Here is an 11,422-nt window from a genome sequence, read left to right on the forward strand (position 1 = left end):
AGCATGCAATTTCAAAAAGATTCCTACGCTCATGCAAGATCTATCTAGGAGATGCATAACAACGAGAGGGGGAGAGTGTGTCCACGTACCCTCGTAGACCAAGAGCGGAAGCGTTTGGTTAATGCGGTTCATGCAGTCGAACGTCTTCTTGTTCCGACCGATCAAGTACCGAATGTACGGCACCTCAAAGTTCTGCACACGTTCAGCGCGATCACGTCCCTTGATCTCTTGATCTAGTAGAGGGTAAAGGAAGTAGATGAGTTCCATCAGCACGACGGTGTGGTGACAATGATGGTGATGTGATCCGCGCAGGGGTTCGCCTAAGCACCGCGAGAATATGACCGGAGGCGTAAACTGTTGAGGGGGGCGCCGCACACGGCTTGGAACAATTGATGTGTGTTGTAGGCGCCCCCATGTATATAAAGGAGGGAGGGGGAGGAGGCCGGACCTAGGAGTTCCCAAGTAGGAGGAATCCTACTTGGGCTCCTAGTAGGATTCCCCACATTTCCTTTTACCGGAGGGGGGAAGGGGGAAAGAGAGAGAGGGGAGAAGGGAAGGGGGGCGCCGCCCCCTCCCCTAGTCCAATTCGGCCTCCTTCCCCGTGGGGGGCGTGCCACCCCTTTGTGGGATGGTGTGCCTCCCTCCTATGGCCCATATGGCACATATCTCCCCCCCCCGGGGGGGGGGGGTCCGGTAACCCCTCCCCCCGGTACTCCGATATGTACCCGATACATTTCGGAACACTTCCGGTGTCTGAATACTACCTTACGATATATCAATCTTTACCTCTCGACCATTTCGAGACTCCTCATCATGTCCGTGATCTCATATGGGACTCCGAACACCATTCAGTAACAAAATCACATAACTCATATAATACAAATCGTCATCGAACGTTAAGCATGCGGACCCTATGGGTTCGAGAACTATATAGACATGACCGAGACACCTCTCCAGTCAATAACCAATAGAGGAACCTGGATGCTCATATTGTCTCCCACATATTCTACGAAGATCTTTATCGGTCGAACAGTTATGTCAACATACGCTATTCCCTTGGTAATCGGTATGTTACTTTCCCGAGATTTGATCGTCGGTATCTTCATACCTAGTTCAATCTCGTTACCAGCAAGTCTCTTTACTCATTCCGTAATGCATCATCCCATAACTAACTCATTAGTCACATTGCTTGCAAGGCTTCATATGATGTGCATTACCGAGAGGGCCCAGAGATACCTCTCCGAAACTCGGAATGACAAATCCTAATCTCGATCTATGCCAACCCAACAAACACCTTCGGAGATACCTGTAGAGCATCTTTATAATCACCCAGTTATGTTGTGACGTTTGATAGCACACAAGGTATTCTTCCGGTGTCGGGGAGTTGCATAATCTCATAGTCATAGGAATATATATTTGACATGAAGAAAGCAGTAGCAATAAAACTGAGTGTTTATTATGCTAAGATAATGGATGGGTCTTGTCCATCACATCATTCTCCTAATGATGTGATCTCGTTCATCAAATGACAACACATGTCCATGGCTAGGAAACTTAACCATCTTTAATTAACGAGCTAGTCAAGTAGAGGCATACTAGGGACACGGTGTTTTGTCTATGTATCCACACATGTATCAAGTTTCCGGTTAATACAATTCTAGCATGAGTCATAAACATTTATCATGGTATAAGGAAATATACAATAATAACTTTATTATTGCCTCTAGGGCATATTTCCTTCAGTCTCCCACTTGCACTAGAGTCAATAATCTAGATTGCAAAGTAATGATTCTTAGACCCATGGAGTCTTGGTGTTCATCATGTTTTGCTCGTGGAAGAGGCTTAGTCAACGAGTCTGCCACCTTCAGATCTGTATTTACTTTGCAAATATCTATGTGTCCCTCCTTGGCTAGATCGCGGATGGAGTTGAAGCGTCTCTTGATGTGTTTGGTCTTCTTGTGAAATCTGGATTCCTTCGCCAAGGCAATTGCTCAAGTATTGCCATAGAAGATTTTCATTGGACCCAATGCACTAGGTATTACACCTAGATCGGATATGAACTCCTTCATCCAAACTCCTTCATTTGCTGCTTCCGAAGCAGCTATGTACTCCACTTCACACGTATATCCCGCCACGACGCTCTGCTTGGAACTGCACCAACTGACAGCTCCATCATTCTATAAAAATATGTATCTGATTTGTGACTTAGAGTCATCCAGATCAGTGTCAAAGCTAGCATCGATGTAACCACTTACGATAAGCTCTTGGTCACCTCCATAAACGAGAAACATATCCCTAGTAATTTTCAGGTACTTCAGGATGTTCTTGACAGCTGTCCAGTGATCCACTCCTGGATTACTTTTGTACCTCCCTGCTAAACTTATAGCAAGGCACACATCAGGTCTGGTACACAGCATAGCATACATGATAGAACCTATGGATGAGGCATAGGGAATGACTTTCATTTTCTCTCTATCTTCTACAGTGGTCGGGCATTGAGTCTGACTCAACTTCACACCTTGTAATACGACAAGAACCATTTCTTTGACTGGTCCATTTTGAACTTCTTCAAAACTTTATCAAGGCATGTGCTTTGTGAAAGTCCTATCAAGCGTCTTGATCTATCTCTATAGATCTTGATGCCCAATATATAAGCAACTTCACCGAGGTCTTTCATTGAAAAACTTTTATTCAAGTACCCTTTTATGCTATCCAGAAATTCTACATCATTTCCAATCAACAATATGTCATCCACATATAATCTAACATATAAAGCCTCCTAGAGTGGAAGTCACAACGAAGGCCTCGAGCGCACGGTACCACGCGAGGGAAAAAAGACCACCGCACGCGTGGGGTTGCAGCGCACCACGCGAGCAGAAAAAACACCGCACCGTGCAAACCCTAGCCCCAATCCACAGCCCCGCGCCCCTCGCTCCTCCCTCTCTCGTCCGCCCCGAGCCACACGCACACCCAATCCCCTCCCCTCCAACCCTAGCCACCCTGCTCCCCTCCCTCTCCACGGCGCCGCCGCCGCCGCCTCCTCCCCTTCTGCCCTGCTCTCCACCGTGCCACCTCTTCCTCCTCTTCACTGCCCTCTCCAGCGGCGGCAAAGAACGGCGGCGCTCGATCCAATCTGCTGAAGAGAAAAGATGAGAGAGGGAGAGAGGCAAGGAAGGAGAGGAGGGAGAAAGATAGAGGAAATAGGAGAGCGAGGTGTGACGGCGGATGAGAGAGGGTGACCGGAAGGAGCATGATGACCTGCAGACAAAGGGCGGTGGCGGCGCCGCTCAATTTGATCTGCGGGATAGAGAAGATGAGAGGGAGAGAGAGAAGGAAGAACATGAGAGGAGGGAGAAAGGGAGAGGAAAGAGGAGAGGGGGTCGACGGCCGACAGGAGAGGACCACCGGAAGGAGTGCCATCGGCTCGTCGTCTTCCACCACCGGCGTCGGCCTGCACCGGCGAGGTCGGGCGGGACCTTGCTTCTAGGGCGGCTTGACCACAGTCTACAGGTGACCACGTCCCTTCTCTCCCTTCTCCCGTATGTATCTCTCTATGTCGTTTCTTCTCCTTTCTCACACGAAGAAACACATAGAACAGTAAAAATGGAGGATTTGGGGCTGCTTAGTTTTGGAGTAGTAAACCATGGAGGATATGGGGCTGCACGTGCTTGGAGCAGCAAGCCATGGCAAAGAAGGTGAATAAGCAACACATACATGTACTGCTCAAAAGATGCATGTTTGAAAATTTTGTTTTTTGTTCTTAAGATTTCTTTCAATTGATCTGTACCTAGCAATCCCGTGTGCTTGCAATCACATATAGTTTTGGCCATGTTGCTACGAGGAAGCTTCCTTCAATTGAATCGATCCTCTCATTAGCTCATGGAGGGCATTGGCAGGAACAGAGTGGTCAACTAAATCTGATTGTTCATATATTCTATGGCTATATCAGTGCTTATCTCAGTTACATGATTTCTTTTGCAGTACTACCAGGGGTGGCTGTTTGTTTACTGAAGGGGGTGTTGATCTGCTGCCCCTTGTTCTACACTCTGTCCAAGTATGAATTTGGATGCATGCTTACAAAGAATTATCTGATTACATGTTTGATGCTCTCTAAAAAATTGCTACAAAGATTCATAAGAAACTTCTCGTGATAGATTTACCATTTGGGCTATTTCCAAATGTTTACTTTTAATTCAGGAGACGCCCACAGCGCCGTTTGCTCTTTGTACTTAATCTTTCATACATGCAGGTTGTTTAGCCGTCCAATAGAACAAACCATTGATTTATATGGCCAATGGGTCTTTTGCTTGCTTCCTGTTAATGTAGTCCCCTATTTGTTGTTTCTGAGTGTACATCTGCTTGTTCTTCTGGTTTTGTTGCGACCATATGATTTTATTTGTTTGCAGGTCCTGTTGTGGTTCCCTTTGTTTGCTTTGTTGTCTACAACTTTGTGATCTCACGTGTTGCTCACCTTGCTATCAAGGTTGATGCTATATTTGCTATTCATCTCCCTATAGAAAGGTTCGTGGCTAGAGTTGAGCAGGTGCAGATGTGTTGTATGTTTTTTGCAATCAATTAAGCTATGACTCAAGGTCGCTTTTTTTGCAGGATTTTGAATATTAACCAAGAGGTGCCGGACCTACACCTAAATCAGGTAAAGTTGCATGCAACACATACAGCTAAAGTGGTCACCTTATGCCCTCGCTCCGCATCGCACCACTCTGCCTCCTGCCACCGCGTTCGATCTCCTCGCCTGCTGTTGTCCAAGTTGGTGGAGGTATGAAATTCTTGTCCATGAGCTCGATTCAGCCATTTGTCCATGTGTGATTTGTGCAGTTTTACGTACTTGTGTCTGCATGTCTTGGATCTTGGATCATGTGTGTTGCTTCAGAAATTTGATCACATTTATTTATCTATCAAGGTGGTAGAGGCAGCGTGGATGGCTTGGTGACGGCCTCAGCTTTCCTTGTGGTTCATCCACGTCATCCTTTTTAAGTAACACAAACAATTTTTTGTGTGTGGTATGATCTTCGCAAGTTGAAGGAAGCACGGCCACTCAGCAAGTTCAGGTTGTTTTTCATCCGATGAAGATCTTTGCAGCTTCGCTGACGCGGGTGATGGCCTCATCTTTGTTCCTTGCTCTTCTTCCATGTCGTCCTTTTTGAGTAACAAACAGTTTTTTGTGGTATTATCTTTGCAGGTTGATGGAAGCACACACACTCAACAAGTTCAGGTTGCTTTTCATCTGATGAAGATCTGTCCTTCTTTGACATTCTTTAGTTTCCAGTGTTTATCATTGTTAAGGTAAATTTTCGTTACTCACTTTTTCCTATATTATCTCTTGATAGTAGATTTTATTTATGGTTATATCATAATCAATTTGTTGAAGGACAGAAATAACCAATATTCCATAGAGATTGTGTGGTAGCTAAATTGAACCATTGCTTTCTGTTTTCGTTCACTCATGCCATACTACAAAATTGTTCGATGAGTTGTATTGAGCAATGTGGAGAATCTGTGACTTTGCCATGCCGTCTGATTCTTCTCTTGCCTTGTGGTTGCATCTTTGCCAAGGAGGGGGCGGTTAAATCGCTGAAACAAGTTCTTGGTGAGATTTCCTACCACAAATGTTTATTGTAATGTCTTGCTCAAAGTAGATTTTGTATCTAATTTGGGTGGATTTACTATCTGAATTTTTTACTCCATACAGTTGGTACTTTATTTAGAATGATCAATTGCCTCAAATGATTAAATGGTTCTCCTCTAACATAAATGTGCCAACAAAAAAGTTCTTTTCCACTTCACTACTTTGTAGATGCTGAAGTGTGGCCTTGAAAGATAGGGAGATGCTTAAAACATGTAACAAAGATTGAGCTGCCCATTTAGTGAATTCGCTACTACTGTTCCATGGAATGCCCAGTGGGATGTGTGAATTTTATGGTTAAATTTTTCTGCCATGTTGAATAGCTGATGCAGTGCATTGAGTATTTTCCATCTAAATTTTGCTTTATCATTATGCATGCTTGTGGATGTTCTGGTCGAGTTTGTGCTTGGATTATAAATGTGACATTTTTAAGCTATTAAGGTAAAGACATTCAGTAAACCAAAATGTTCATATGTAACCTAAAAAACTGAACATGATTAAGAATCCTTTGTTACACCTTACTCCCAAATCTGTCTTCCAAAGAAAGATCGTTAGGTGTCCCGCCCCCTGCTTGCTTAAAATACTTTACTACTCAATTTCCGTTGGTATGAGATAGTTTTCACATCAGGAAAAAAGTCGAGAATGCGCAACCTTTGTGTACCAAGGTCTAGGAACTTCATAAATTAAAGAAGCAGAAGCTTTTACATACAAGGCGCTTCCTTTTCACATTTCTTTAGCTTGTCAAAATTCTTACATGATTCATGGCCGTGTATCCCTATCCTATCCTGCTACAAGATTGAGTTTGTGATTCTTTGCGTATTTGCAACGCCTTGACTATAGAGGTATCCTTCTCTCTGTACCAAATCTAATTCTTTGCATATTGGGTTTGCATAAGCTTGCGATTACCTGCTCTATTTGCGATCAAATACCATATGTGTATGTACTCGCAGAGGTAATAGAGAATTTCAGAGAAAGATAAAAAAGAAAGGACAGAGGATGCTGAGGAAAATGATACCTGGATAGTTACAGCTACAACTTACCTATTGCTAAAATTGATTACTCCTCTCCTATTTAGTGAAATGTGTATTGGCTCTTTTATGTTCTGTGATTATGACCAGCAACTTGATTAGGTGCAGTTTTCTTTAACTGATACATCTTTAAACTAAACTGAACAATACAACAGCTTCCAGAAAGTATTTTGCAACTTTAGAAATCCAAAATTATGGTTCTGATGTTAATGACCAGGATGATGCGATAGCCACTTTTGATCCGTATATATTTTTTTGAAGCTTGAAAGATATACTTGCAACACTTGACTAGAATGATCTAACTTGCGTTTCTTTTTTTTTCATTTCCAGAATACTTTGCTGCTAGCATAATTGTGATCCATTTTTTACTCTACTTTTCCTTGATCTATACACATGATTGTCAATTTCCAACTTCTTAGTTGCAGAAAAAACAAACAAAATTCAGTTTAGATGTGTCTGATGTAGGCATTAAAGATTCATCAGAGCCATTATTCTGAACATTGTTTAAAACGACACCCTATTGCCGTTGGTGCCAAGAACTTGTGATTTATGGCTTATGTCAATTCCATCTTTATAGATGCTTGTGAAGTACATGGGGGAGGCGCGCATGGTTGATGATTATGTTCTGGGTTGGCCATTGAGAGGGAGGCCGAAGCAAACTCCGTCAGGTTTCAGGTGCACGCCCTCTGTCCCTGTTTTCGTCTGTGTAGCTAAACTTGAGAATTGTACACTTTGGTATATGAAGTTAGTTGCTGAGTTTACATGCAGTTATGAAAGTTGAAGTGTGCCTCCCTATTTTACTTCCTTTAATACAGGGCATTCTATAATTATTAAGAACTGATTTGTTGAAGTGTGCCTCACTATTTTGTCCACATAACTATTGGGGAACATAGCAGAAATTCAAAATTTTCCTACGAGTCACCAAGATCTATCTATGAAGAGACTAGCAACGAGGGGAAGAAGAGTGCATCTACATACCCTTGTAGATCGCTAAGCGGAAGCGTTCAAGAGAACGGGGTTGAAGGAGTCGTACTCGTCGTGATTCAAATCACCGGAGATCCTAGTGCCGAACGGATGGCACCTCCGCGTTCAACACACGTACAGCCCGGTGACGTCTCCCACGCCTTGATCCAGCAAGGAGAGAGGGAGAGGTTGAGGAAGACTCCATCCAGCAGCAGCACAATGGCGTGGTGGTGATGGAGGAGCGTGGCAATCCTGCAGGGCTTCGCCAAGCACCGCGGGAGAGGAGGAGTAAGAGAGGTAGGGCTGCGCCAATAGAGGGAGAAACTCATGTGTTGGGCAGCCCCCAGGCCTCAAGTATTTATAGGGGGAGGGGAGGGGGCTGCGCCCCCTCTAGGGTTCCCTCCCCAAGGGTGGCGGCAGCCCCCAGATGCCATCTGGGCGGCGGCCAGAGGGGGAGAGAGGGGAGGCGCGCCTGGGGTGGGCCTTAGGGCCCATCTGCCCTAGGGTTTGCCCCCTCCCACTCTCCCTTGCGCCTTGGGCCCCTTGTGGGGGCGCACTGTCAGGACCCCGACTCGATGTCACATCGATCTAGCCGGTAACACCTCATATCACTTTGCGGCCTCACGCACGGTATCCCCACGGGTGTCGCCTTACCTTTGCCCGGGACCGTTTGCGCCTTTTGGCTCACGTATATGATAGTGTCGCTAGCATCCATATGATAAAGAGCCCGGGCTGACATGACTAGTCGTAAACCCAAAGTGGCACAGACTTACAGGGACAGGCATCCATGACCCAGCTTCGAACGTGTCGGTCATCAGCAAGTGGGTCCGGGCTGTAGCACTGGGCTAGCAGGACTCCGGTAAACCGGGCTGTAGCGGGCTAACAGGACTCCGGTACTCAAAGCGTGACATTTCCCCGAAGGGACAGACACATGAATGAAGAAGGACACATGCCGGCCAGCCTAAGTGTTCCAGAGCAGTAGCAAGCTACCATGGCTCAGCGGTAACACTAGGAGACATTTCCCGGTAAGAGAGGCTACTAAAGATAAACAACTAGATAGTCAGATCCCACACATACCAAGCATTTCAATCATACACACAATATGCTCGATATGTGGAAATACAACGAAGCATCACAACATGACTCTACGACACAAGTAGTTTATTCATTAGGCTCCGAGGAGCGAGATATTACAAACATGGGTCTCATGACCCAACAATCAGAGCATACAAGTCAAAGCACAAGCGGAAGCTATCATGTCTGAGTACAGACATCTATAAATGAAAAAGGCTGAGAAGCCTGACTATCTATCAGATCCTGCCGAGGGCACAAGATCGTAGCTGAGGTAACAAGCTAAACGTCGAAGTCCAAGCGGACCTACTAGTGAGACTGAAGTCTCTCTGCAAAAACATAAAATAGGCAAACGTGAGTACAAATGTACCCAGCAAGACTTACATCAGATCTAACTACATACATGCATATTATCAAGAAGGGTTGATGGAGTTATTGCAGCAAGCCAGCTTTGACTCTTGGCTAGACTATCCTACGATACTCCAACTTGAAATGGTTTTGCGCACACGAGTCCACTACTCACCACTTCAATACACTACCGAGGATCCACCTCCGTCTTCCTACGGAAGAGCCATCCTCAGCACTCACACTTATCTTGAGGCTTTTAGTAGTTTCCATTTACTTGTCTATGAACTGTATAGGCAACCAAGTAGTCCTTTACCGCGGACGCGGCTATTCGAATAGATCATGTTAACCCTGCAGGGGTGTACTCCTTCATACACGCTCTCACCACTTACCGTCGTTTACACGACATGTACTCGGCAACCTTCAAGCGGAAGCCCAACGTGGGTGTCGGCCACGACCTACCTAATCACCTAAGCCTCCAGTCCAGGTTTATCGCCTATCCAGGTTCCATCCGCAGGGAGTCCGGCCGAGGTTTCCCATACGGCCCCGAACGATGTGAACAGGGTTCCCAAGATACCTAACGGGTATTCGGTACACCGTGCCACGTACCTACCGCATCACAGCCCACCCCTACGGTCAGCGCTGTCCACGGCCTCCAGTAGGCTACAAACACCAGAAACTACTTGCAACTCCTGGACGGAGAACTAGGGTGAGTAAGAAGCCGAGAGGGTCCATTGGTTTCGGGCCCAATGCATGGTAGTAGCTGATTCTTAAATCACACATACAGATCTCAGTGCTTAAGGTCGGCTTCAATGAAACAACCCACCATGTACTCCTACATGGCCTCTCATCGATACCTTTACCAAATCGTGTTCACCACACCACTCTCATTACCGACATAATCATTTCACTCTAGCCCATCACCCAGATGAACCAGACCTGACACGACTCTAAGCATAGCAGGCATAGCAAGGTAGGAACAACACATACATAGGGCTCAATCAACTCCTACACATGCTAGTGGGTTTCATCTAGTTACTGTGGCAATGACAGGTCATGCAGAGGAGATGGGTTCAACTACCGTAGCACACAGCAGTTTGAATCGCGTTGTCTTAATGCAGTAAAAGAGAGCAGGAGCGAGAACATGGGATTGTATCGGAATGAACAAGGGGGTTTTGCTTGCCTGGCACTTCTGAAGATAGCATTGAGTCTTCATCAGTGTCAACGATCACATCATCGGTATCACGTCTATCGAGAGGGGACAAATACCGGCAACATAGAAGGGAACACAATCAATGCAATGCACAATATGATGCATGATCATGACATGGCAAAATGAATGTGTTTTGGGCTAATGCAACTGGCAACAGATTAAATGAAGTTGGTTTGAATACGAGATTCAAATTCAAACTCCATATGTGATTATATAAATGCCCTTTATATGATTTGTGCTAAACAGCAGCTATAAGTTGTTCTAACATGCATGAAAATGGTACAGATGGATTCCTTGAATTTTTCTGATAATTTTTCATATATAATTTATTTAATTTGGAGTTACGGTTGAATTTCTATGATTTATTGAAGTTTTAGCCATTTTCTGGAATTTCAGAATTAAATTAAATCCAGAAAATGAGTTATGACATCAGCACTGCGTCATGCTTGCGTCAGCAAGTCAACAGGGCTGCCCCGGGTCAAACCTGACGTGTGGGGTCCACACGTCAGTGACACAGGAGCTAATCCCGGTCAAACCCAGCGCTGACTGGGGTTTGACCAGGGGTGGGGCCCACTGTTAGTGGCTGTGGGGGTGTTTGGTGTGGTCATTAATGGCTAATGACAGCGCCACGTCACTGGCCACCGGAGTTCGGCCGGCGGCGACCCGAAACGCGGCGGAAGTTCACCGGGGTTGCGCTACGGGCGGCGGCTGGACGTGCGAAGGGCACCAGAAGGTAGCCCGTGCCCGTGCGCATCTAGGGGGGCCAACGGGAGGTGCGGGGGTGGCCGGGGTTCGCCGGAATGGAGCTCGTCGGCGGCGGCCGGAGCTCGGGTGGGTGCGGGGTTAGCGCTGCGGCTTGCAAACAAGCTAGCTGCCACGCTAGCGTTGCTCCACGGGTCGTTGCGAGTGCAACGGACGCACGCGCGGGGCCATTTTGTCACCGGGGCTTCGCCGGCGACGAGTCCGTGCGGCGGAGCGTCTCGGCTCCGGTAGAGGGGGCGGCTAGAGCTCGAAATCGGGCTTGGGGTTAGGGGGAAACGAAGCAGGGACTCACGGGGATCGTGCAGGGAGGGTCAGCGAGCTCGGGGAAGCGACGATGGTGGCGAATTGACGGTGAAGATCCTCGGCGGCCGGCGATGGAAACGGCGATGCCGGCGG

General features: G+C 46.4%; 1 long non-coding RNA gene across 1 annotated transcript; it reads left to right on the top strand.

The window, feature by feature from the left end:
* Positions 1–2,951: 2,951 nt before the first annotated feature.
* Positions 2,952–4,148, top strand: LOC119306020. Its single transcript, XR_005148823.1, has 3 exons — positions 2,952–3,510; positions 3,594–3,695; positions 3,982–4,148. It is a non-coding gene; the product is annotated as an uncharacterized LOC119306020 (long non-coding RNA).
* Positions 4,149–11,422: the final 7,274 nt, after the last annotated feature.

Source organism: Triticum dicoccoides, chromosome 5B, assembly GCF_002162155.2.
Source record: "Triticum dicoccoides isolate Atlit2015 ecotype Zavitan chromosome 5B, WEW_v2.0, whole genome shotgun sequence".
Taxonomy (NCBI): Eukaryota; Viridiplantae; Streptophyta; class Magnoliopsida; order Poales; family Poaceae; genus Triticum; species Triticum dicoccoides.